The sequence below is a fragment of the Rhamphochromis longiceps genome, linkage group LG11 (assembly GCF_057381845.1).
Source record: "Rhamphochromis longiceps isolate RC_006_pf linkage group LG11, R_longiceps_female_GT1.1, whole genome shotgun sequence".
Taxonomy (NCBI): domain Eukaryota; kingdom Metazoa; phylum Chordata; class Actinopteri; order Cichliformes; family Cichlidae; genus Rhamphochromis; species Rhamphochromis longiceps.
Window position 1 is genome coordinate 1146226 of NC_140567.1, and position 18422 is coordinate 1164647.

The 18422-nt window shown below is 40.4% G+C and overlaps 2 long non-coding RNA genes across 2 annotated transcripts in view; both read right to left on the reverse strand.

Annotated features, from left to right (window-relative positions):
• Positions 1–18422, reverse strand: part of LOC146658379 (uncharacterized) — a 231591-nt gene that overhangs the window by 190180 nt on the left and 22989 nt on the right. The window lies entirely within an intron of this gene.
• Positions 15097–17868, reverse strand: LOC146658380 (uncharacterized). Its single transcript, XR_014913865.1, has 4 exons — positions 17114–17868; positions 16585–16737; positions 16134–16223; positions 15097–15544 (listed from the first exon to the last, which is right to left on the reverse strand). It is a non-coding gene; the product is annotated as an uncharacterized LOC146658380 (long non-coding RNA).

Below are 18422 nucleotides of genomic sequence, written 5' to 3' on the forward strand. Positions count from 1 at the left end.
GAGGAACAGAGAGAGAGAGGAACAGAGAGAGAGGGAGAGAGAGGAACAGAGAGAGAGAGAGAGAGAGAGAGAGAGGAACAGAGAGGGAGAGAGTAGAACAGAGAGAGAGAGAGGGAGAGGAACAGAGAGGGAGAGAGAGAGGAACAGAGAGAGAGAGAGAGGAACAGAGAGAGAGAGAGAGAGAGAGGAACAGAGAGAGAGAGAGAGGAACAGAGAGAGAGAGAGAGAGGAACAGAGAGGGAGAGAGTAGAACAGAGAGAGAGAGAGAGGAACAGAGAGAGAGGGAGGGGAACAGAGAGAGAGAGAGAGAGAGAGAGTAGAACAGAGAGGGAGAGAGAGAGGAACAGAGAGAGAGAGAGAGGAACAGAGAGAGAGAGAGAGGAACAGAGAGAGAGAGAGAGAGAGGAACAGAGAGAGAGAGGAACAGAGAGAGAGAGAGAGGAACAGAGAGAGAGAGAGAGAGAGGAACAGAGAGAGAGAGGAACAGAGAGGGAGAGAGTAGAACAGAGAGAGAGAGAGAGAGGAACAGAGAGAGAGGGAGGGGAACAGAGAGAGAGAGAGAGAGAGAGAGTAGAACAGAGAGGGAGAGAGAGAGGAACAGAGAGAGAGGGAGGGCAACAGAGAGAGAGAGAGAGAGAGAGAGAGAGAGAGAGAGAGAGAGAGAGAGAGGAACAGAGAGAGAGAGAGAGAGAGAGGAACAGAGAGGGAGAGAGTAGAACAGAGAGAGAGAGAGAGAGGAACAGAGAGAGAGAGAGAGAGGAACAGAGAGGGAGAGAGTAGAACAGAGAGGGAGAGAGAGAGGAACAGAGAGAGAGAGAGAGAGAGGAACAGAGAGAGAGAGAGAGAGAGGAACAGAGAGAGAGAGAGAGAGGAACAGAGAGAGAGAGAGAGAGAGGAACAGAGAGAGAGAGGAACAGAGAGAGAGAGGAACCGAGAGAGAGAGAGAGAGAGGAACAGAGAGAGAGAGAGAGGAACAGAGAGAGAGAGAGAGAGGAACAGAGAGAGAGAGAGAGAGAGGAACAGAGAGAGAGAGGAACAGAGAGAGAGAGAGAGAGGAACAGAGAGGGAGAGAGAGAGGAACAGAGAGAGAGAGAGTAGAACAGAGAGAGAGAGAGGAACAGAGAGAGAGAGAGAGAGAGAGAGAGGAACAGAGAGAGAGAGAGTAGAACAGAGAGAGAGAGAGGAACAGAGAGAGAGAGAGAGAGAGAGAGAGGAACAGAGAGAGAGAGAGTAGAACAGAGAGGGAGAGAGAGAGGAACAGAGAGAGAGAGAGAGAGGAACAGAGAGAGAGAGGAACAGAGAGAGAGAGAGGAACAGAGAGAGAGAGGAACTGAGAGAGAGAGGAACTGAGAGAGAGAGGAACTGAGAGAGAGAGGACAGAACAGAGAGAGAGAGGAACAGAGAGAGAGGGGAACAGAGAGGGAGAGAGAGAGAGGAACTGAGAGAGAGAGGAACTGAGAGAGAGAGAGGAACAGAGAGAGAGAGGAACTGAGAGAGAGAGGAACTGAGAGAGAGAGGAACTGAGAGAGAGAGGAACAGAGAGAGAGGGGAACAGAGAGGGAGAGAGAGAGGAACTGAGAGAGAGAGGAACTGAGAGAGAGAGGACAGAACAGAGAGAGAGAGGAACAGAGAGAGAGGGGAACAGAGAGGGAGAGAGAGAGAGGAACTGAGAGAGAGAGGAACAGAGAGGGAGAGAGTAGAACAGAGAGAGAGAGAGAGAGAGAGGAACAGAGAGGGAGAGAGAGAGGAACAGAGAGAGAGAGAGAGAGAGGAACAGAGAGAGAGAGAGAGAGGAACAGAGAGAGAGAGAGAGAGGGGAACAGAGAGAGAGAGGAACAGAGAGGGAGAGGAACAGAGAGAGAGAGAGAGAGGAACAGAGAGAGAGAGAGAGAGGAACAGAGAGAGAGGGGGGAACAGAGAGAGAGAGAGAGAGGAACAGAGAGAGAGAGAGGAACAGAGAGAGAGAGGAACAGAGAGAGAGAGAGGAACAGAGAGAGAGAGGAACAGAGGGAGAGAGAGAGAGGAACTGAGAGAGAGAGGAACAGAGAGAGAGAGGAACAGAGGGAGAGAGAGAGAGGAACAGAGAGAGAGAGGAACAGAGAGAGAGAGAGAGGAACAGAGAGAGAGAGGAACAGAGAGAGAGAGGAACAGAGAGGGAGAGAGAGAGAGGAACTGAGAGAGAGAGGAACTGAGAGAGAGAGGACAGAACAGAGATGAACAAGAGCAGGTGAGACACACATGTTAATCAAATGGTCGTTTGCCAAAAGTATCACCGTATCACAGGTCCTCGTGTATCTCGTACCTAGTGTTTCTTTTTAGGTTTGTTATTTTTCAAATTCTATATTTATTAAGTTCTGCAGGCTTGTTTGCACAACAAGGCTAAATAATTATATAAACGTTTCTCAATCTAAATATTGTACTTTGGTAGAATTAAAAAATAAGTGTTGTGCAGGTCTATGATGATTTTTAGTGCTACTATCATCTAGTTCTGATTCTGGTTCTGTCTTGGTTAAGTCCTCAGTAGTCCTGATTTTGAACTGTTGTAGTCCTGTTTTAATTCCGGATCAGTTCTGGGTCTGGTTGAATTGGGGTTTAGTCCTCGTGTCTTGATACAGCCCTGACTTTGTTCTGCCTTGCTGCTTAATTAAAAAACTAGTTTAAGGTGTCCTGCACATGTGATATATATTTTTCCCTATATGAAGTCATTCTTTTTTGAACAAAACTCAAAACAAAGCCTATTAATCTTTCAGTCATTTCTGCCCCCCCCCAACCAATCCCACATGCATACTACCCTTTAGGGCTAAGCCCCGGGTGTATCAAATGTCTGCCTCTGCCTCTGGCTCAGATATTGTTCCCTTGGATCTCTTGGAGCCACTCACCTAGCTGTAGCAATAGAAATCCTATTTTCAATTTCAGTTTTATTTATACGGCAGTTGCCTCAAGGCACTTTATATTGTAATGTCGACCCTACAAAACTTTTCTGTCTAACAACCTTTTCACTTGCTTATGTTTGGTTATTGATTTTTGCTTATTTATGCAGGTAAGAGACCATGTAGAAATACTGTCTGCCATCAGACAACATTTCCAGATGGTCTCTCTGTTGTTCATACTTGAAGGCACTGTTCTCTCTAAGCTGCGCGCGTGTGCAGTCGTGCACTGCTGACACGGTCTCTGCCCACAGAAAATCTGCACTGCGCACAAAAACAAAGGCCAACCTGACTTGAAATTAAAATAAATACATTAAGGTGAAGTTTAAGTTCTCAGTCCAATTTGTGCTCGTCATGAAAAAATGTCATTTATTTACAATTTTCATTTGTGGATATTGATCATTAAGTACTGTTGCTAGTTTATGAGTTGTAGAAATGCAAATAATCGTGTCATTATCAGTGATGGGAATAAGGGCTTTAAAGCCTTAATAACACTGTTACTTTTTTCAATAACTACTAATCTGAATAATTACTATTTCTAACGTTATTAACAAGAAAATGCTATTTTGCTATTTTTCAACACACAGACAGTTGAAGCTGTCTTCTTCTGGGAGCTAGGTGGGCAAAACAATCGCACAAGTGCTGCTGAGTGGATGAGGAAGAATTAAGTAGCTATGGTAAACCAAAGTAGTCATGACTAATTTAAGATGACATAGCAACAAGATGTTCCAAACTAAGACAACCTTGATTCTCGATTTTTGTGTTAAAAGTGGGGATTAAACTATATACCAGTTTTTAAATTGTGTTGATCGGCCACATGAAACAGAGTTATAATTAAAAATATACGCAAGGTATTTTTTTCCTGAATACTATCGTTGTTTATGTTTACTGCAGGAAGAAACGGTAAAAGCAGCGTTTTCTACGGAGAGCACTCTCCGCTTGTAAGCAAAAACAAAAAACAAAAACCCCGCCCCTTTCCTGTTGGTGGAAAAATGTACCAAGTCGACAAATCCAAAAATGATATGGCAACATGGCATTTGGTTGTTCAGGAAGAGGGGGAAGTTTTACGAGTGACGGCAGTGAGAGAGCAGAAGCGAGAGAGAGCGAGACTTGAGGTGTGAGAGATTTGTGTAGTTAGTTCGTTTTGTGTCAGAACAATGAGGCGACTGCTGAATGTCACAGGTGCTGCTTAAAAAGCCACCAAAGGCAGATTGCAGTGTAAACACTGTCTCCAGGTGGGAAACAGGAGGAGTGATACATCTCCTGCTGTCAGGCCTGCAGGTATCAGGTGTGTGATGTCCTCATTTATCTCATAGTGGACAGAATTTATATTTTGAAGCTGCACATATAATTTGTGTGGCATCTTATGTGATGCAGAACACCTGATTGTTCTGTAAATAGTTTGAAATGTGTATTTAAAAAACTGCCTTGGCTGCATTTTTAGGTAAATTTCATAGAACTTTGCTGTTTGCAAAACTCAGTTACCTTTTTGAAGAAGTAACTAGTAACTATAATTAAGTAACTTGCCCAGCATTTGGTCATTATGTACTGTATTTTGCAGACAAAGAGTAAAAAGGACTCTCTACCAGTGCACAGCAGGAGCTTCACACCGACTCATAATACAAGTCAGAGCTTCATTGAGTTCAAGTTATTTTTACTTCCAGTAGTGTTAACATACAACACAGGCCATGAACAAGATTTTTTTAATTTTCATTGTAAGTGGGCTAAAGCACTTAATTAAAAGTATTCTAACAGAAATGTAAAAACTATAAATATTAATCTTGTAATAAACCAGCAGATGCCGGCGTGACCACAGTGCACACGTCTGATGTTGCTCACAGTGGTCCAAGGGATCGCTCATTGAGGGAACATTTCATTTTATTTAAGCTGAAGGACATTGATTTTGTTGGTAGGTAAGTGTTTTGTTTATTTTTAAGAACATTTTCTTTGTTGTTTTGGCTGTTTTTCTTCTACGATGGTTTGAGCTAAGAGTGTTTAAACAAGAGAAAAGTGTGAAAATGTTCATGCCTGTCTGAGAAAAGTGTGTAAAGTGTGTAGTGAGGGGATTTCACCTATCGTGGGTTATTTTTGGAACGCAACTCCCGCAATAAACGAGGGACCACTGTATATATAAAATGTTATAAAAATATAAAATGATGTCACATACAGATACAGCCAGTTACAGTGGCTGCCTCATCCTTGACAGAAACAGATGGGCGTAGTTATATCCCTCGACTGTCATGTGGACGATGCAAACATGAGTACAAACGCCCCTAACCAGTATTTAGGAAAACCGATGCGATGGTAATGTCATGTGTAGCCACCAGGCAGAGCAGTTTTCTAAACACCTCGATTGATAAATTTAGTGAGAGAACCATGAAACTCTGGCGCAATGCTTAAAACTTCTGGTAATCCTCACTATTTAGTTTTTTTCAAAATACAAGAATGGCCAACCTGAAACTAATAAATATATGTACAATATATAATAGTGTACACATCCAGAAATGCATACACTATTATATATTGTACATATATTTATTAGTTTCAGGTTGGCCATTCTTGTATTTTGCTCGTTTGTGTTGTTGTGTTTGCACATCTCTGTTGCTTGTGGGGCTCGCACACAAGAATTTCACTCGCATGTGCTGTGCCAGTGTGCCTGCACATGTGATGTGACAATAAAAAGTGATTTGATTTGATTTGATTATGCGTTCCAAATAAATTCATGGTCATAGCGGCAAGTCTCATGTTGTGATTGTTTAATCAAAGCATCATTCATTCATTCATTTATTCATTTCAGGCACAACAAAATACATATCATCATATGACCCAACAAACCTGGATATAGGGAATAAACTACACAAAATTTACGAGAAACTGCAGGAACACTCTGAATCCTGACGATGGATAAATTGTAAATCGCCTGCTGTGAACCACCTGTATTTTTTATCTCTCCTTCCACACTCCTCTGCACATCTCTGATAAATTGCAAAAAAACAAAAACAAAAACCTTTTACAGCAGGTAGGAGAGTGCAGACTGTCATTAGCGTCACAGCAGATTCTTTTGTCACACATTAGGTGACCATTCAAACAGCTCTCTGACCCATCCGCCAAGGCCAACAACTTCCAAAATCCAGCCCAAATATTCTCTCTATCCCATTGCTGTGATTTTAACACATGGAAAGAGTATTCTATGAATCACTGACAGAAAGTATTTACTGAACTTCTTTGTATTTTCTCAAAGTTTATTACGAAGTTATTCAAAGTTACTACAAGCAGGAACCAGCCTTCTCTAATTTTTAGATTATTGTTCAAATCCCATCTTTGCAAGTAGGCGACACAGAGTATGTCATTAAAACTGTTGTTAATTCAGGAGGAGGCATTTTTCACCGGGAGCAGACATGGAGATCCTGAAGACTGTTCCAGAAATGATCAATTTATGTTTTTAATATTTGTTCAACTCTCTTTAAAACCCCAGCTGTCGATTGTAAGTTTTGAGTGTCTAAAATACAAATAAAAGTATTTTAACTTCTGACCTGTTTATTTTTATTCAGTAAGACAGGTAAGTTCTGCATGTATGGACAATATTTTAAGAGTGATGAAGTTTGAGTTTCAGTTATGTAGTGACTGTTGGTGCTTATTAAACTCTATGAAACAGATCAGATGTAAACAGGAAATTTGCCAAAGTTCTTTACTCTTTTGTGTGTAATTGTTTTAATATCATGTGTAATTTCCATTGCGGATATTAATCATGGGTAAATTAAGGGGGGATGGCAGTAAAACCTGGACCTGAGCTCAGCTGTGATGTCATCAAGTACACTACTGTCCCAGTTGTACAGGGTGGGCCATTTATATGGATACACCGTAATAACATGGGAATGGTTGGTGATATTAAAGTCCTGTTTGTGGCACATTAGTATATGTGAGGGGGAAAACTCCTCAAGATGGGTGGTGACCATGGTGGCCATTTAGAAGTCGGCCATCTTGGATACAACTTTTGTTTTTTCAATAGGAAGAGGACCATGTGACACATCAAACTTATTGGTAATGTCACAAGAAAAACAATGGCGTGCTTGGTTTCAATGTAACTTTATTCTTTCATGAGTTATTTACAAATTTCTCTTTGTTCACAGTCATTGACATGTCAAAGAGGTTAACACGTGAGGAGCGGATCGAAATTGTGTTGATATCTGGTGAACGCAGTAACCGGGTCATTGCAGCAGATTTCAATGCAAGACACCCTACGAGACCACCCATCTCCCATGCTACAGTCAGCAAACTGCTTGCTAAGTTTCGTGAAACTGGTTCAGTGTTGGATTTGCCAAAATGTGGACGCAAGAAAACTGTCACTAATGAAGAAACATCCTAGCTTCATTCAGCAAGAGCCCACAGCGTAGCACTCGCCGCATGTCACTGGAGAGTGGCATTAGTTGAACATCCTTTCGGCAGATATTAGCCACTCACAAATGGCACCCTTACAAACTCCAGCTACTGCAGCATCTCAGCGAGGATGACCCAGATCGGCGCACAAAATTTGCAGAATGGGCAAAACAAAAATTGGAACAGGACCCTCAGTTCACGCAGAAGATTTTGTTCAGTGATGAGGCAAACTTTTATGTGAATGGTGAAGTTAACAAACAAAACCACCGCTATTGGTCTGACACTAATCCACATTGGATGGATGCCTCCAAGACTGTTGGAACAACAAAAGTGATTGTTTGGTGTGGTATATGGGAACAACGATAGTGGGTCCATTCTTCATCAATGGAAACCTCAAGGCCACTGGATATTTGAAATTGCTACATGATGATGTGTTTCCTCTTTGTGCACTGAAGCTGGCACGTTCCCTGAGTTTTTCCAGCAAGATGGTGCCCCACCACATTATGGGTGCAGGTCCGAGCATTCCTAGATGAACAGTTTCCTGGAAAGTGGATTGGTCGTCGTGGGCCAGTTGAATGGCCCCCAAGGTCTCCCGATCTGACCCCCTTAGACTTTTATCTTTGGGGTCATCTGAAGGCAATTGTCTATGGTGTGAAGATACGAGATGTGCAGCACCTGAAACTACAGATACTGGATGCCTGTGCTGGCATTTCTCCTGCGGTGTTGCTATCAGTGTGTGAAGAGTGGGAGAAGAGGGTTGCATTGACAATCCAACACAATGGGCAGCACATTGAACACATTTTATAAGTGGTCAGAAACTTGTAAATAACTCATGAAAGAATAAAGTTACGTTGAAACCAAGCACACCATTGTTTTTCTTGTGACATTACCAATACGTTTGATGTGTCACATGGCCCTCTTCCTATTGAAAAAACAAAAGTTGTATCCAAGATGGCCGACTTCTAAATGGCCACCATGGTCACCACCCATCTTGAGGAGTTTGCCCCCTCACATATACTAATGTGCCACAAACAAGACTTTAATATCACCAACCATTCCCATGTTATTACGGTGTATCCATATAAATGGCCCACCCTGTAGATGTGGCAGGAAATGACACATAAACTCAGATAATGCACAAAGTGGAGAAACAGAAGAACAATCATCACTCAACCCTTTGTTCTGTTTGCACAAATGGTCAAACTAAAAAAGCTTCTTACTTTTACAGGGAAAAGAAGATTTAAGAGATATGAAGCAAATGGGACTAGAAAACAATATATCTAACATTATATTGAATAACTTTTCTATATAACACATGAATTATAAAGTCAGACAGTATACCTCTGTATTTTCATTTGACAAAAATCTTTTACATGATTCCTTTAATCCTGAATAATGGATGGAGCTGTAGTCATAGTAATCACACAAAATTATGTTTTCTTTAATTATATTGCCGCATGTCTCAACAACACACAGTCTATGGTAGTTAAATGAATTACTATAAAAATGTCTCAAAAAATGTTAAAATGTTAAAAATACAATTCAAGCAGTGACAAAACTGACTGATGGTCGCACCACTAGCACTGGTTCACCTCATCTTCCACCCTGCAAGACGTTACCTGGGTTACACGGTAGGGTATCTGTGGATCAAGCTTGTTGCAGCGAATTTTACAAATGCTCAATTTGACTGATCTGCAAGAAAGTTTAGGTGGTTTTATGTGTTTAAATAACATCCACATTAATGTAATAACTCAAAGTTTTCCAGGAAAAATGTCATTAATACAACATTTTTCAGTTTACATGTGATTTTATTGTGGCTTATGAGAACACAGCTCTTTAAAATCTTTCTAACATTTTTTTTTCTCGGTTTGTGCACAATAGCCCACACAGAGTGATGCTCTGTGCCCTGCTGGTTGGCAGGTCTTGCACTACAGAGTCAACAAATGGCAGGAGCATCACATTGTTAGTTTTATTAACCTGCAGCTAAAAATGGGAAATCTGTGTATAAATTATTTTTTTCTCATTTGTTACTGCACCAACATGCTCAGTCTGCCGTCAGCTGTGAGCTGAATGAAAACAAGCTCAAAGCCATCAACGCGCTCAACTGTAATCCTTCCTCAGTATACTCACAAAGACAACAAATGGAATATAATATTTAATCTAACATGGCACAGTGCAGCAGTGAATAGAAACTGGATAAAAGGAGACAAAGTATACGTTGAAAAGGCTTAGAGTTGAAATTTTCTTGTGCTACACAGAGTCCCAAGCAGTAACAAACGTGAAAATTTGTAGAAAAGAATGAAAAATAAAACTACAAACCTTGAAAGAGAACACAATGTTTATTTGCTTCTAGGAATCTCAAACATATACTATTTTTAAGGTGAAACACTAAAAATATGGGTAAACAAGTAACACTTATTGCCAAAAGCATTCCCTCGACATGCATATTAACTTGAGTGACATCCATGATGTTGGCCCACCCTCTGTAGCTTTAACAGCTTCAGCTCTTCTGAATTGAATTAAATTGAAAGACTGTATTGTCATTATACACAGTATAATTAGATTTAAAACAGCTCTATAAAGGTGCACATGTGCTTAGCACATTATAAAACAATTATTATACAATTATACAATAATATAAATAATAATAATAATAATAAATTTTATTTATGAGCGCCTTTCAAGTCAACCAAGGACACTTTACAATAGGATAAAACAATTAGTAAAACAATGGCAGAATAAGAACAATAAAATAAAGCACAAGATAAAATGAACAAACAGTGGATTCACAGTGAATATGCAGATTTGAACAGATGAGTTTTGAGTTGGGATTTAAACTGGGGGAGAGAACCAATATTTCTTATTTCAGGGGGCAGAGAATTCCACAGCCTGGGAGCAGAGCAGCTGAAAGCTCTGCTTCCCATGGTGGTGAGGCGGAAGGAAGGTACAGTAAGCTGGACAGAAGAAGAAGAACGAAGTGAACGGGCAGAACAAGTGTTGGTTAACAGGTCAGAAAGGTAAGAAGGAGCGAGGTTATGAAGGGCCTTGAAGGTGAGCAGAAGAAGTTTGAAAATTATCCGGAATTTCACAGGGAGCCAGTGAAGTTCCTGAAGAACAGGGGTGATGTGCTGGTAGGAGGGGGTTCTGGTGATAATGCGAGCAGCAGAGTTCTGAACCAGTTGAAGCTTATGGAGGGATTTTTGGGGGAGACCATGCAGAAGAGAATTGCAGTAGTCAATACGGGAGGTAACAAGACTGTGGACAAGAATGGACGTAGACTGGGTGGAAAGAGAAGGAAGCAATCTGTTAATGTTACGTAGATGGAAGTAGGCAGAACGGGTGAGGTTATTGATGTGAGATTTATAAGAAAGTGAACTGTCTAGGATGACACCAAGGCTCTTAACCTGAGGAGAAGGGAAAACTGTGGAGTTATCGATGGTGAGTGAGAAATGGTTTGCCTTCAAAAGGTTGGATTTGGTGCCAATAAGGAGGATCTCAGTTTTATCCTCATTGAGCTTTAGAAAATTAGAGGTAAACCAGGATTTTAACTCGGATAGACATTCTGTAAGGGAAGAAGGTGGGAGGGAGGAATCAGGTTTGCAAGAGAGATATAACTGGGTGTCATCAGCAAAACAGTGAAACTGAAGATCAAATTTGCGGAAGATGGTACCTAGAGGGAGGATGTATATTATAAAGAGAAGAGGGCCTAAAACTGAGCCTTGGGGTACACCAGAGGTGACGGGGAATAGACGAGAGCGGAATGATCTTAGTTGAATAAACTGGGAACGGTCGAGGAGATATGATTGAAACCAGGCGAGGGGTGTGTCAGAGATGCCGAGAGAGGAAAGTCTGCTTAGAAGGACAGAGTGAGAAATGGTGTCAAAGGCTGAGCTCAGATCTAAAAGGACGAGAATGGTGAGAAGACCAGAGTCAGCTCCGATTAAGAGATCGTTAGTGACTTTAAGTGGAGCAGTTTCGGTACTGTGACATGAGCGAAAACCAGATTGAAATCTCTCATAGATGTTATTATTAACCAGGTGTAAATGAAGTTGAGCTGCAACCACTTTTTCGAGTATCTTAGAAATGAAGGGTAGATTGGAAATAGATAACATAAATAACATAAATACACAGTAGCGGATGACAGAGACAGACAGCCGGAGAATGATGACACAGTCGGTCAGTTCGGATATCTCAGTGCAAATTACTTTTGTTGGGTAATTTAGGTTGAGTATGGTGATACCTTTGGGGAAGAAGCTATCTCTGAACCGCTGTCTCTTTCAAGAGAGATCTGGGCTTCCCATAAGGTTTAGAAGTGTGTTTTTTAGCAATTTTCTTTACCGTTCTTCTGGAAACAATGTGTGATAATCACCCCTCTCCAAACTTCACATTTACCACATTGTAGTCAGACAAGTACTGTTTTCCTGGCAACCACCAAACCATATTCCTCCTAACGACTGCCAGATGGAGGCGGTTTGTGGTTCGATCCCTGGCTGCGGCAATCTTGCCTCGGGCAAGACACTAACCCGAAGCTGCTCTCCAATGCATCTATCCGAGTGTGAATGTTAGATAGAAAGCACTTAAGTTTGGGGAAAAAAAATTGTATGTATCGGTGTAAATGGGTGAATGAGGTATGTATAAAGCACTTTGGATGGTCAGGTAGGGTAGAAAATCACTAAATGAGAACCATTCACCATTTACATGAGCCCAACCTCTTGTGGGCCTACTAAGCACCAGAAGTGCAATGTGTGTCTGGTGACGGTCAAGAGAGCGGGCCCCTGCAGTCCAATCCCTGCTTACTGTGGGCCTTGGTCAGACTGGGTGTTCTCCCACCGCCTCACTGCCTGTACCTTCAGGTTTTTCCCAGTAGATCAAAGGCTTGCTTCACACTCCCTTCAGGTTGAGCAACAGCTACTCATTGTCATTGCATGAGTAATGATGCTGGTAAGTGTAGCAGTAGTAGTTGGTAAGTGACAGTTCAGAGTACTCAGCTTTCATAGAGTCAGTGGCTGCAGAGAGTGCCCCAACTGACAGTTTCATTGAGCCACTGCAAGACTTTAACACTCACAGTTAAACAATTTCTTGGTGGCAGGTACCCTGGGGTGCATAGGGTGTTCACCCTGAGTTCCTTAACCCTTTAGAGCCGGTCGGAGCGGGCACGCTCTGTTTTGCGTAACTATTTTTAAATCCCGGTAGCACTGCAACCACGTAAGCTTGCGCAATAATTTTTTTTGCATATGAAACCGGAGGAGTTGTACTTACATCTTATGACATCAGCTTGTCCTCGGTCACGGTTGCCTTCCACATAAAGCTTTGCAAAAACTGCATAAAAGCGCTTGCAGCAACAAAAACATAATATTCCAGAAACACGCTTTGCCGATCAGCTGTTCATAACACTTCCTACGTTGGAATAGACGTCAGCGCGAACTTTTGCATGTCCGCTATTACCTGCCCGAAACCGGAATGTAGTCTTTTTTACCATCAGTGCCTCAGGGCCTATACTGGTGTTTTTAAAATTTATGTTTGACTTCATGACTTTCTGTGTCATTTCTGGGATGCTTAGGACTCATATTGCACTGCTGGAAATAGTTTATTTTGATGCATATGCTGCTTTTTTGCAAATTTGCAGTATAATATTTATTTTCATTTTTTCTGCAGTGTATAAAAATTGGTGTATTTCAAAAATCAAACTATGAAGACACTCAAAATAAATTTCCCGTGGTAAGAAACTATTTTGTGCAACTTTTTTGTATTTACAGTTTTGAGGGATAAGCCTCTTAAATTTCTCTAACTAGAAATATATGTTAAAAAAGCAAAAACGATTTAAAAATTTTTTGTAGTTTATTGCACTTTTTTGCAATTTATGTAATTTATGTAATTACTATGCACTTAATGAATACATATTATTAAAATCCGGGCTATAATTGTTGTATTGATGTATAGCAACTTGAAATGCTCCCAAAAATGGCTCCACACCATGTAAAAATATAATATAAGCTCTGGCGGACTTGGTTCTATGGTAGGTCTTAAAGGGTTAAGGCCCTGGATTTTATGGTTTTTATGGCTGCAACATTGCATGGAGCTGTGGGGCAAAGCCGTGGATAGCCAGATTGGGTTGGCATCTTTAAGTGGGTGTACTCCAATTACAGGGTGATCACACTACTCAGCCTCCCCAGGAAGTTCTATGCTAGGGTACAGAAGGAGAGAATCCGTGTGTTAGTTGGACGTTAGATTCAGGAGAATCAATGTGGTTATCACCCTGGTCAGGAGGATATTTGATTGTGCATATTTGACTGTGGAACCTGTTCCAGCAGACTGCATGTTTTTTGATTACTTGTATATTCCAATGTGGCAGTTCAGGAGAATGGGGTATCTGGCTCATAGTTTCGAGCCATTCAGTCCCTGTACAACTACAATGAGAGTTTGGCCCACATATCCAGGGCTGCTCTCTGTCACACATTCTGTTCAGGTGAATTTCTAGGTGGAGCCAAGTCATGGCAGGAAGGTTTCCAGTTTGACTGTTTCAAGTATCAGTATCAGTATCAAGTATCAAGATCCTATCTCTGCTTTTTGTGGATGATGTACTCTGTTGGATTCATCTGTTGGTAGCCTCCAGCTCGCACTGGAGTGGTTTACAGCCAGTTTAGGATTCTCAGGGTGTACTTTCCACCCCGTTCCAGTTTTTGGACAAAGAACTGTACACTGAAAAAAATATGTTGTTGGATTTACTTAATTCAATGGTGGACATTTGTTGCACACAGATGTTTTGCTTTGGCAGCAACTTAAACAATTGAGTTAAATTAACACAATTTATTCATGTTCAATAAACCTGTGCAATTTGTGTTGATAAAATGTGACTTAAACATGTTTTGATGAAGTAATTTGAGCTCTTGAAATATTTTAATCCTTCACAATTTTCTCACTTTATCCCAACACCATTCAATAACTTTTACCCAATACTACTTGGTCACTTAAATACTACATGTTATCTTCAAATTACATTTTGCTATTATATTCTAGTATCAAATACACAATTTTCAAATGGAGGCCTTATAACAGATTATATTGTCCTCTTCCAAGATGGTTGCTGGCATCCACCAGTAACCTTTCAAAACAAAATGTCTAATTTCACTGCATTGACAGTAGGTAAAGAATTAAAATGACATTACTCCACTACTGAATCTATATAAATCAACAGTTAAATAATGTCAGTTCTTCCGTGTTCTCTGGAATCAATCACAGCAAAGAAATTAGACTCTTTCTTTTGAAAAATGTTGGGAAAGAACAAATCAAAACATTCTATTTAAGGCCTCTGACGTCAAGATTCAGTTAAACAACAATTATAACTAAACAATTTGAGATAATGTTAGTTTCCATTAACATTAAATTAGGTTACTGAATTGGCAAACACCTTCCTATTAACACTATCCATTTTACCCCAATAACTAAAGAAATTAGCACTTGCAGGTCAAAACCTTTATTCAAGAGATGCAAAAATAACATTGATACAGTGACTGTCAAAAATTACAGCACTAATCATACTGTGACATATTGGTTCAAAACAGCACACTTAGAAATATTCAACGTTCTTTACTTCAACTGAATGAAACTGAAAATACCATTTCACACGGCCCATATGGGATATTTAGACTGCATAACTGTTCATGCTACATCTCTTCACTAGTAAAAGAAAGAAAAAATACAAAGAGAAATTTAAAAATGCTGCCAAACAGAGAACTTGTACAGAGTAAAAGGAAAAACAAACAACAACAACAACAAAAAAAAAAACGGCTCGTCCTCATGGCAGTTGCAGTGTATATAAAAATGAACCCTGCGATCTGTTCCTGGAATTGAGCTTCAAAAATGCAGCAGAACAAGTGTGAGATTTAAATGTCTTCTCACCTAGAGCTGGTCACCTCACATGCATAACAGTGAGCTTTCATTGCAGGAGCAGTTTTGTCTTAGTTGTGAACTTTTCTTGAGAGCTGAGTTGCTTCCAACTCCATTACCACCCTTTGAATCACCTCAAAAGTGTAGCAGAGTTGTGATGGGTAACTCATATTGAAGGAATAAAAAAGGTCCAAACAGCATGGCTACTGCAAAGGTCACGTTATCCAGATCTTGAAGAACTACTATACCCTCGATGATGATGCCAACATCAGAAAAGTCATTGCCTGGTGCATCCTCTGGAGACAGATGTTCATTGTGGTTTTCTCAATCTGTGCAGTGGCCTCAGTCAAGTCCTGGTTAAACACAAAACATTTTTTTAAGATTCCCTTTTAAACTCATCTCTTTTGAATCTACCAGTTCTAATGTTAGAGTAATTTAAACCAATGCAAGCAACATAGTAAATAGCTATAGCCAAAGAGTGGCCTGCCATGCTGCCATTCATGGTCTAACAGAGTTTCTAAGAGAGGGTGAAAAACATAATAATTTCAAATGCTTTACATTAGTTTTTGTTAGAAAGACACCGGCCCATCAGAAATCCAGGTTTTGTCACTCAGAAGATGTTAGAATTTAGACTTTCAGCCCCACAATTTGGTTAGCTGTTGGTCTTTTTTTTTTTTTTTTCAAACAAAAGCTAATGTAAATATTGGTGGGATTTTCCTTTGTTCACTAGAATGACAAATTTAAAGTTTTTTCACACTGATGTGACCCCTAATACAGGGGTGGGGCCTCAAGGGCCGGCGGCCGAGTTCACTACCAGGCCTCATGTGAACTTCAAATTATTAAAGAGGACTACTGGTCCTAACCAGTCCAATGAGGATCAAGTGGATAACTAAATGCATTTTTAAATGTTGCAAAGCCACAATCTACTCATAAAACACTCACCATGAACTCCTGCACCAAGATGTTGCAATTGTCTTTCACACAGATGCGGAGCACTTTGATGAGGGACTCCCTTCGAGCATTAATGTCATCCTAAAGTATTATAACAAAGAAAACAGAGATTTGTGAACTTTTCAGTAGCACAGAAGAAAATGATCCCAGACAAAAACTTAAACCAGTCAACATGCAACACCAGCATCTACAAAGCAATATCAAAAGTTCCTGTTTGACATCAACTTTATGGATATATAGTTTCCAGAACATTTATTTTTTTAAAAAGATCAATTTTTCTCAGTGGGCCAGTAAATGCATGACGAAAATTATGGCATCCTTTCGGTGGAATCAGTACTCACAGGTAATAGTTGACTGTTTCAATGGATGCAGCATAAAAATCTTTTACTGACCTAATGCAATACATATACACTTTGTATTTAAAGAATTTTAAAGTTCTTACTGTCATTATGGCAGCTACATCCTTTAGCTTTGTGCCCTGTTCCCCCGATCACTTTGCAAACACTTTCAGCAGACTGTCAGAGAGAAACTCAGCTCCGTCAGAAACCTTGACTGTAAAGGCATGGTTGGGATGCACTGGAATGCTGCATTTCATCTGAAATGACATAAAATTATTTTGAAATAACAGCAGGCACTGTGCTTGGTTAATAATCAGTAATGTTTTGTTGAATAAAAACTGTGCTTCCAGATCTTATGGGATTAAAAAAATCCAAAGATGTTTATTTCTGATTTGCAACCCAAGAACCCACAAGTTACAACCTCATTTTAGTTCAAGTGTGCATTAATGTGAGTCCAGTAATCACCTTTCTGACAATACATACAGGTATAAGTTAAACCTATGGCAGATTTTGGATTTCTCAGTTGTATTAATAGGGTGGTCTATTTGAGTATGCATGCACCTAATAATTATAAAAAACCTATTATAATTAAGTTACAGAAACCTTAAGCGAAAATAGAATATACTTTCTTACCATAACACCTTGAACCCACAATCCATCAGCTGACTCCTGGTGAAATGCAGAATAGATGTGGTCTCTCAATGTGCATCAACAAAAACAAAAACAAAAACAAAAGGACAGCAGGTGAGGGCAGGAGGGGTAGGGATGTAAGCTAGCATAATACCGCTGATGATATTAGCTAAAGCTGTTCAATGTCCAAAATCTCACTAACACCACGGTGCAGTAAATACACAATGTAACTGAAGAGTCAGTTGGCAAATCTATTCACACAGAAAACCAAATTATGTTATGAGCGCCTCGTAATTAGGTTTAATGTGATATTACGGCTCTTGTGCCAAAGACAAATTCAAATGAAAAAGCGCCAATTCTTTGACAACAGATAAAACAGCAAATCAGCTAACGGCTCTTTTTTTTAGCATGTTACATGGCGACACTCTAGACGTTAACTACATTTGGCTGAAATATGGTAAATATTAATTCAAAAAATCAAGACATACCAAAAACGTAGAGTTGGCTGCTCGACTTGACTGAGATGGATGCATTTTTTAAACCACGATCCAAAGCCCGCGAGATGAAATCACGCGTGGTTTCACGAGATTTAACGTTGCTATCTTATTGACTTACTTCACCTGAACATGATATGAACAATTTAATACACCCTTTCTGCATATCATGTCGTTTTTACACTATATAGTTACATTTATCTTTAAAACATGAGGCAATTGTGTTAAATACATGCAAGATGCTTACATAAATCCAAGAGATGGCCAGTCCCTTTTTTTCAGTGTAGGACAAGTTCAGTAGTAGTAGTACTTCAGAGTAGGGCTGCTCAATTAATCGAATTTTAATCACGATTACGATCTGGGCTTTCAACGATCATTAAAAATGACTGAGCCGATTATTAGCCCCTCCCTCGTGCTTTACTCTCGCGCTGCTCCGTGTGGCAAATCGAGCGCACCTCTCTGCATTTCGAACACGCATCACAACAATTAAGAGGACCCAAGGGAAGCACGGAAAGCTAAGCAGAAGTTATTTGGAGAGGAGAGTGACTGCCGTTGGTTGAAAAGAGAGGTAAAAACAAAACTTCAGTGGTGAGGAAACATTATAGGTTCCCGGAGTCAGATGTGGATCAAGAAGACATAGTGTGTAAACTTTGCTACAGCAACACTGCAAAGTTCACTAAACATAGATGTTTAGGAGTGCCTACTGGGGTCAGCGGGGGAGCTGGCCCCAGGGAGGGGTCACTTGCCCCTCCCTTCCTTCCCTCCCCATCTCCAGCTGCCTCCCTCTTCCCGCTCCACCACAACCACCCACACATGCA